Source organism: Carya illinoinensis, chromosome 6 (genome assembly GCF_018687715.1).
Source record: "Carya illinoinensis cultivar Pawnee chromosome 6, C.illinoinensisPawnee_v1, whole genome shotgun sequence".
Classification (NCBI taxonomy): Eukaryota; Viridiplantae; Streptophyta; class Magnoliopsida; order Fagales; family Juglandaceae; genus Carya; species Carya illinoinensis.
In genome coordinates, this window is record NC_056757.1 from 35,537,835 (window position 1) to 35,547,363 (window position 9,529).

Sequence of the window (9,529 nt, forward strand, 5' to 3'; positions counted from 1 at the left end):
TGAGGTGTCCCGTACAAAATTTTTATTACATTGACTTTAATGCTCAAAGGGAGCGAGGGAGGGACGTACAATACATTAAAAAACAAATGTGCAATTAACCATATGTTTGTGCCCATGTTTGATGGCTTCGACATTATCGACTTGTTTGTTTTGATCCAACGAGTGGATCCATCAATTTTGGTTTGAAGCCCCATTGAGTAAAACGATACTGCAATCCTATGTTTTGGTGCATCTGATTTTGGGTTCTTCGCTTTCGCTACTTCTATATATGTTGAGGATCCGGCTTGCCTCCAGTTTTAAAATAACAGGACATCTCCTGTTAAGACTTGAACGGCAAATATTCTATTTTGGGAAGTAAAATCCAACTATGTTGAAAATATACTTGCAATTTTAAGAAAAATAAATTTAAAGTGTTATTTATATGTTTGTATATAAATATTAAAAAAATATATAAATATATTTGATACTAGTTATTATGTTTAATTGATAAATAGATTTTTTTTTTATTAGTGTGTTTAATAATTAAATAAATAATTATTTTATTTTATTTTTTGGTTAAAACAATTATAGTTGATGGAGTGTGTTGGCGTAAAGTTATTGCCAGGGCCAGCATGGAAAACATTAATATATTTATAATAAATAATATATTTATATATCAACACATAAATTGTTTTGATCCAACGAGTGGATCGATCAATTTTGGTTTGAAGCCCCATTGAGTAACACGATACTGCAATCCTATGTTTTGGTGCATCATGATTTTGGGTTCTTCGCTTTCGCTACTTCTATATATGTTTTCATTAGGAGAAAGTATATATGAACATTATTAGATAACTAGAATAACCCAAAAAACGTGATCCTCAACAGCACCTAAAGATCAAGATCAGCAACTATACCGTACCGGCACATGAGTCAGAATTAATGGAGTACTGTGATGGTGTGCATTTTGAAGATTAAATCTACTGAAATTCCGTGTAGAGCTTACACGTTACGTGGGCAGCACATGAACCTCATGCATTGATCCGATGATAGATGTAGTATACATATATATATATATATACAAGAAAAATAAATTTTTATGGCGGATTATTTATGATGAAAACATACTCATTTTAGTAGAAAATAATCATTTTAATTAGATACAATTAAGCATTTTCTTGTAATGAGTTTTTTGCTCCTTTTTAGATTATAATTGGAGTGATTATTTGTAATGGATTATTTATGACGAAAACAAACGAATCATGATGGATATAGCTCAAACTAGAGACTAAAGGTCCATAGAAACTTGATATACCGTTACATGATAAGAGTACATAAATACTAATATGGCGGACATATTACTCTTATTAATTAAGGGTAGGATGAATAGATAATCATCACATGAAAGTAATTCAGTCGTATTACTGATCCAATATTTCTCCACACCTATATATGGGTACAAGGTAATTACTCTAAAACACATTTGATCATATACTTGAAGTATTAGACACTATAATTTACTGACTTAAGCATTAGATTAGTTGCAGGCATACAGTGCAGTCATCTTTTGATATTTTGCAAGTGAGTGATTACGTTCGATGGTGGGACACATAATTTACAATAATGCATGTAGAGTGCCTTAGTATAGCGTGTGTAGTCTTCAGGTGATTGAAGGATAATAGATCAAACATTTTTTAACCTGTAGAAGAAAAAATAAAGAAAAAATACCTTGAAGGAATATGGGTGGAAGGAGGGGGACGCCTTCCCTTAAATGGAAAATAGGTTGGGACTTTTGATTCTCTAGAGAGAAGGGAGAAAAAATAGGTTTTGAGAGGGAGAAAGTGAGCTCTTTTACTTGTCTTAGAGTACTAGTAATAGAATCAACTTAGTTAAATTTTAAACGAAATTTAGCTAAGGTTGCATAAAACCAAAATTTAGCTAGGTTGCATAAAAACCAACTACAATAGAGTCAATATATCTACAGTGTTTTAACCAAAGTTATTTTTAGTGGCCAAATCTTATTTGGGCATAAAAAATTAATCATGTAACACAGTACTATACTGAGTAAAAATTACTCTTATTTTCACTGGCCAGGTAGAGAAAGAAAGTGACACATAATATACCAATTAAGTAAATGGGTCCCCCCGATTTGAATTTTTCTAATCTAATTTTCGATTTAATTTTCTTTGAATATTCCTATGATTTGAATTTTCCTATGATTTGAATTTTCTTCTGTCACACATTAATATACTAAGTTAATGGGTACCTCAATTTGAATTTTTCCATTCTAATTTTACCTACGATTTCTTTTTCTTTGAATTTTTCTATGATTTGAATTTTCCTACGATTTGAATTTTCTTTGAAATTTCTACTGTGACACAATAATATACTAAGTAAAACATTGTTCTTATTTTTACTGTCCAAGTAGAGAAATAAAGTGACACAGTAATACACTAAGTTAATGGGTCTCCCGATTTGAATTTTTCCATTCTAATTTTTCCTACGGTTTAATTTTATTTGAATTTTCCTATGATAATTTTCCTATGATTTGAATTTTTTTTAAATTTCTCCTGTGATGCAGTAATATAATAAGTAAAAAATTACTCTTATTTTCATATTTGAATTTTCCTATGATTTGAAAGTGATACAGTAATATATCGTCGGGGAAAGCCCTCTCATATGATATGTTTTTATCTTCAGCATTGAATATGGGGAAGTTGAAGGATGTGGTACTTTTAAAAGGAAATACAAGTGAGAAGAGATTGGAGAGCATTGAGAGATAAAAGAGGACGGGGGGATTTGGAAACAGGAAATGTTTGATTTTGAAGTACTTGAAGCCAAGCATGATCGGATCTAGGGAGGAGGCAGGGTTTGAGCTATTCCAAACGTCTGTAATTTGAATGGAGAATTGCATTTTTAAGCTTCCCAGAAGACTTCTTCAGCTCGTAAAAAATTGAAGTTGTCGTTGACCCTGGCCATTATTTTCGTAGTAGATGTATAGTAATAGGATCGTAGTTTACTAGATCCAAAGCTTTATTCTTTTAACGTCTAAATTATAAATTCCAGAACTGAGTTCATAGTTCAGGGCCTGATTGCAGAGATATCACCACTACAGTAGTAAATAATATTATTAGTTTGGCCTATCTTTTAATTAATAATTTGTTTTAATATTCATTGAAATTAATAAATTAGAGATACAAGAATAAGTGGTGAGGTGTCCCGTACAAAAAAATTTATTACATTGACTTTAATGCTCAAAGGGACCGGAGGGAGGGACGTACAATAGATTAAAAAACAAACCATATGTTTGTGTATGTAGTGTGTCTTAATATAGCATGTGTAGTCTTCAGATGATTGAAGGATAGTAGATCGAACATTTTTTAGCATGGTAGAAGAAAAAAAATAAAGAAAAATAAATTAAAAATAAAGAAAAAAAATATATATCTTGGTGGATTATAAGAGGAAGGAGGGGGAGCCCTTCCCTTAGATGGAAAATGGGTTGGGACTTTTGATTTTTATTTTTTAGAGCGGAGGGAGAAAAAAAAAAAGGTTTTGAGAGGGAGAAAGTGAGCTCTTTTACTTGTCTTCTAATTTTAAAAGGATAATGATAAGCTTACTACTCTTTTACTATCACTTTACTATTTTATAGTATATTTGAGATTTTTATTTTTTTATTATCTTCTTTTAAGTATTTTCTAACATTCTTAATGATTAAAAAATTTTTAAAAAAATATACAACTTCACTAATAGTAACTTTCTTAACCATTCAGTAAAAAAAATTTAAAAATAAAAAAAGTAGTAAAATGGTCTAGGATGATAGTAAGCCTATCATTATTCATTTTAAAGGTGTGTTACCTCTAGTTTTACGTGTGAAACTATGTCTGCCTAGATTTACACAAACAAGCAAAAAGATTTATAAAAGCAACATATATCATCAAGTTAAAACTATTTGTGCTACCCTAATATTTGTCATACTTGCTTCTCATATTTATGCTCATAGTACTAGTGATAATATCATTACTCAAGTACATATCATTTAATGCATCTTCAATTGTGCAAAATTGCTCAAAATATACATTATCCATCATATACAAAGAACCAAAAATGTTCAATGTAACATCATAAAAAATTTTCAACAACTCTACGAAAATCTATACATTTTTCCAATCATCACTAGTGGGGTTCTTAAATTGTTCATTTACAAACACATATTGTTCAAAGGTTTGTTTATGTTTTTCAGCAATACTCAACATCAAATATGTGGAGTTCTATCTAGTAGGAGCATTCAAACAAAGTATCCTTTCACTAGTTTTTTCCTTTACAGCACAAGTATTGAACTTGGCAAATCTTGACAGCGAAGATTTCACATATCTGACAGCATCCATAATCTTTTATACAAAATCATAAACATCCTTCAAGTCGCCCATAACAATCAAATTTAATATATGGATAACACACCACATGTGAAGAAATTCACCAACTAATATAGTACTATCATTATCTTTTATTCTCATCCTCATGTAATCAACAGTAACATCATTTGAGGAAGCATTATCAATTGTAATAGTCAAAATATTATCAAAACCCCATCGTGCAATCTCAAGTCTAACACCTTCCCAATAGTTTCGCCCCTATGGTCAGGAATTTGGCGAAACTTAAGTATTTTTTATGTAATCTCCAATTGCAATCAATAAATGTGCATAATGCACATGTAGTTTAAATTTTGCACCGACGTCCAGGTATCAGTGGTAAGACAAGTTTTTTGATCATCCAACAATTTCTTTAACTATATATTCTTTTCGTTATACAGCTTAATACAATCTCTTTTTAAAGTGGCTTAGAATGACAAAGTAAATTGGAACTCTAAATCAGCCACAAGTTCAATAAACCAATCATGCTCCACAAGCCTAAAATGTAATTTACACCTAATAAAATACTTAGCATTTGACACATTAAATTTTTCTGCATCGTATATCATTAGGCCTTATGAGTTACACACTCTTCCCTCTTAATACTAGATGATTGACTTTTTCCAACTCCTTTAACTCTAAGAATGAAAGTTTCACATGTATTCTAGAGGTAGTGTAACATAGATGAAGTGTCATTCTTGTAATGGCAACTTATAGTTTAACGCAATAATTACACTAAGCTTTTGGGTTATCGTGGTCAATAGGTTGTACTTTAGTAAAGTGTTCTCATACCATAAATTGGTTGCTAGGTGTTTTTTTTTTATTTCTTGGATAAAGGTATGATGGAACGGCTAGGGTGTTATGTATATATAGATGAAGGGGTTGGAAGACTCCCAAATTCCTCTACATCTAATAGAATAGATGAGGAGTTGCCAATCCCTTGGATAATACCGACATTACAATTCACATAATTTTCTTCCATATGTTAAAGCTACAACAAAATCAAAGAAAGTTAAGAAATTAAAACACAAGTATGATAAATTGACCACCACCATACATCATCAAGAAAAATTTATATTCTCAAGGGGATGTCTTTAATTAAAGCTATTTTAAACAACTCATGACACACGTTTGAACAAAATTTCATTCTCAAAATCATTCAAAGATAGAATGAATGATTCAAAAGATGCATCATCCTCTTGTCATCATTGTTGAAGACTAGAGGATGATGTTCAAAAGATCCAAAATGTGTTACTCTTTGGAAAAAAAATGAAAAGGTCATAGCAATTAAAGTCATCAATATCCAGCATAAAAATGTGTCAGGAAAGTCAAGATTGACTGCGGAGGTTTTGCTTTGCAGCTGCATACAAGTCTTTAGTCATTCATTTGGTCTATGGATTGTACCGTGTTGAAAATTCAACAATGGTTGGTGGATGCATGAATCAGGCTGTGAATAGAGCCCATGTCCGTAGGTTCATTTATCATTAACTTTCCTACCATATTGATAAAAGGATTTTTTATCAAAAAAAAAAAAAAAAAGATAAAAGGATTCAACACGTGTTGAGTTTCATAATATATGTAGTTGTTTGAAGCAGAATTTTCACAACTTAGCTTCTATATAATTGTTTGATTTTTTTTTAATATAATTTTTTATCCGATTATCAGCAGCTAGAACTAATATCATGGGGGACTATTAGCTTTGCTCTTTTTAATTTATTTTTTTAATAATTTTTTATTCCTTTTACATATTCTTTTAATTAATCGGTATTATATAAATATTATAAGTTTTCTCCGCTACTGAATTCAGCAAACCTATGTCTACTGGCCTAGTTTAAATTTGGCAAGCCTCCCCCCTATGTTCAATAAGTTTAATATCAAGTGGATGCAAATAATTTTCTTATATTATGCTAATTGCACACACGGCCCAAAAAAAAAAAAAAAATCAATATTTATGGAAAGGTTAAAAAGTCTATAATGCATGGGAAGTCAAAAAACATAAAAATAAAAAAAAAAGTACAAAGTGCACCCTCGAAAATCTTTTCCTTAAATAATTAATCATCTTTTCACGTGTTAATTGAAAGTGCTCCATAATCTTATAGTTTATACTATATTCTGGATGAGAGATTAATTTGAGGATGAGGCTATTTCATATGACATGGCATCTAAAGGTATATTAATTTATAAATGGGAAAAACATAGAGCTCTAAATCCCTCAAAGTCTGACATGGCACCACAGGAATTTTAATACCCATTTGAAAATTCTCCCTTGCATCACTCACTCATTAATTAATTAATTTTAATAGAAAAAACCAAACAAAAACATCGAGAAGGTCCCAATCAGACGACAACAATATGCTTTCTGCACCGTAAGTATCACTGTAATATCCATATATTTTTTTATATTTACAATATATTATTATACGTACGCAATATAATATAATTCAGTCCTATACCTACAAAATAAAATTATATAAGTTAAATAAAAATTAAAAATAAAATCAAAAATAAAAAAACTGGATAAATAATTCTCCAAGATATTTTTTAGAAAAAAATAAAATAGAGGTGTTTTAAATTATAAATAGTAAAAAAAATTTGTATTGAAATTTAAAAAAAGTAAAAGGAAACGAAATATAAATAATAAAAAAATTATTTTAATTTTAAAAGATGAACAGTATCCGTTATATGTAGCGAGTTACTATAGCAATTTGTATTTTACAAACTCTTTTACATAATCCAATGGAGCTCATTTTATGAATAATTATCTAAATATTTTATATTTTTTATATTATACATGAATCATTGAGAGTGCTCTAAGATCTAGAAGGTGCTCCGTTGCCGTCCGGACTAAATAATTAGAAAGTTGAAGTGGTAGCCGTTCTTATAATAACAGGAAAATATTTCAAAGAAATTTCTCTCATTTCTTACGTTTATAAAAAAAAAAAAAATCATTTTAAATTTGATTAAATATTGAGAGAAATAAAATATATAAAGTGAGTTATACATCTTTTTATAAGTTTAAATTTTTAAAATAATTGATGATTTTACATTATATCAAAAGAAAAATTATGATTTTGAGCCCTGATTTATAAATATTTCAAAGTATCAAATGTTATCATATAGGTCAATTTTATTTTCATATTTTCTTGTAGTTGAGTGTAACACACGGGATCTTGAATAAAATGTCATACACAGAAAATACTCACTTCAAGTTCTGGGGAAGGGCGTCCAGAAAAAGAGGCGAAAAAATTGAGAGATAAAATATAAAGGGAATTGCTTCTTTCACAGATGTGGCCACTAACAGTAAGATTTTATCTTTTTTATTTTTATTTTTTTATTTAATAGCTAAGTAAGTATGAATTTATGAATTTTATCTTTTAAAAAAATATTTAATAAGTTTAAAAACTATTTTCAAAAAAAAAAAAAAAAAAAGAGAAAAATAATTTACCTTGTCGGTGGCCGTTTTGGGACTCCGTGGGAGTAACACCGTCCAAATATAAAAGGAAAAAATTAAGGATACATTACTTTTCGTATGCATTCACTGTGGCTACAGTATTACAGATAGCAGGAGCCTACAATGCGAAAAAGGCCACTGGCCCTGTACACGACTAGATACTAACTAGACATAAAAGCAAAAAACTGAAAAAAAGATAACAGCCCAAGGAGTCAGGGATAGGCCCCTCGGCCGAGAGTACTCTAGACCACTACTGATACTAAATAGATAATCTGATAAGCTAGCCCCCAACACCTGGCCCATTACTTGTCCAGCCCGTCACTCAACTGAACTCACTTGAGTTCACTTCCTACTGAACTGCAGACTTCAGTTCTTCTGCCACGTGAGTTAGGGCTTCCACCTTCCCTCTTTCAGATTCTTCCTTAGCAGCCGTTCTCCATCTTCAGCCGACGCAAGCTTTCTTCCAACGTTCCATGGTGCTCTGAGTTTGAGGAAACCATTTCTTATCATTTATTAAGGATCTTTAGTTAATTATTTAAATATCGTTAGGTAAAGTTGACGTTTACTTAGTAAACTCCTGAGAAAATGTATTGCCATCTTTATTTTTGTAAACATTATTCTATATTTGATTGACTTGTGTACATGTATTCCTTAATTATTAAGTAAAATAAAAAATTAAAAAAAATTAAAAACAAAATGAGTAGTAAATAATATTAATATAGTAGTCCCAAAAAAAATATTAATATACTAAATTTATCTTTCATACTTCAAGACATGCATGAGCATACGTAATATTTTTCTAAGAGTTCTATTACATATAGTTATTTTTACATATTTTTTACGCGCTCTATTAATGAAATTGGTTAAAGTAATTATTTTATATTAAAAAAAATGACGCAACCAATCATATTAATGGAGTGTATAAAAAAAAAACACGCAAACTGCTTGTAGAGTTTTTGCTCTTTTTCTACACCCTTTTTGGGTACATTAATTGGTTAAGAATAATTTTAGGATATAATTAAGTTTTCTTAGAATTTGTGAAAGTAATAGATATAAAAATTAAAATAATTTTTTAAATATGTTTTATAGTGATTTTCTTAAAGTGGGGATCGATAGATCGAGTTCAAAATTTACGAAGCTAGCTGTAGATATTAGTTTGCAAGACTTACCTTATAATTTTAATTTTTTATTAGCAAAAAAGTATTAATTTTACATTCCACTTGGGAAAAAAAAAAAAAAATTCTCTTACGTACAGTAGTATATATATAAGTTGGAATTGGAGAATTTCAAATTAGAGATATATACACATAAAGTGAAGTTACAATTTTTATTACTGATTTAAAACTATATATCTGAAATATTTATAATACCGGTAGGTAGATATGATCCATTTTTATATATTTATTTTTCTCACTTAAAAGACCCTTAAATTCGACTTAAAACTCACCAGCTCGATCCTTCTCGCTAATTAATTTTACAGTTAACATGACCACACCTACTCGACTGGATTTACGAAAGAAACAAAAGGAGGCATGCCGGCAGTTGGACTTGGTTCCATAATAAACAAAAGTTGGTGTTTGATATATATAGTTAAAAGAAAAAAAAAAGGAAAAAAGAAATTAGTAAGAGAGGTGCTGCGCTGCCGTCCTAACCAAATAATTAGAAAGTTGGAGGGACAGCATTCTTCCTA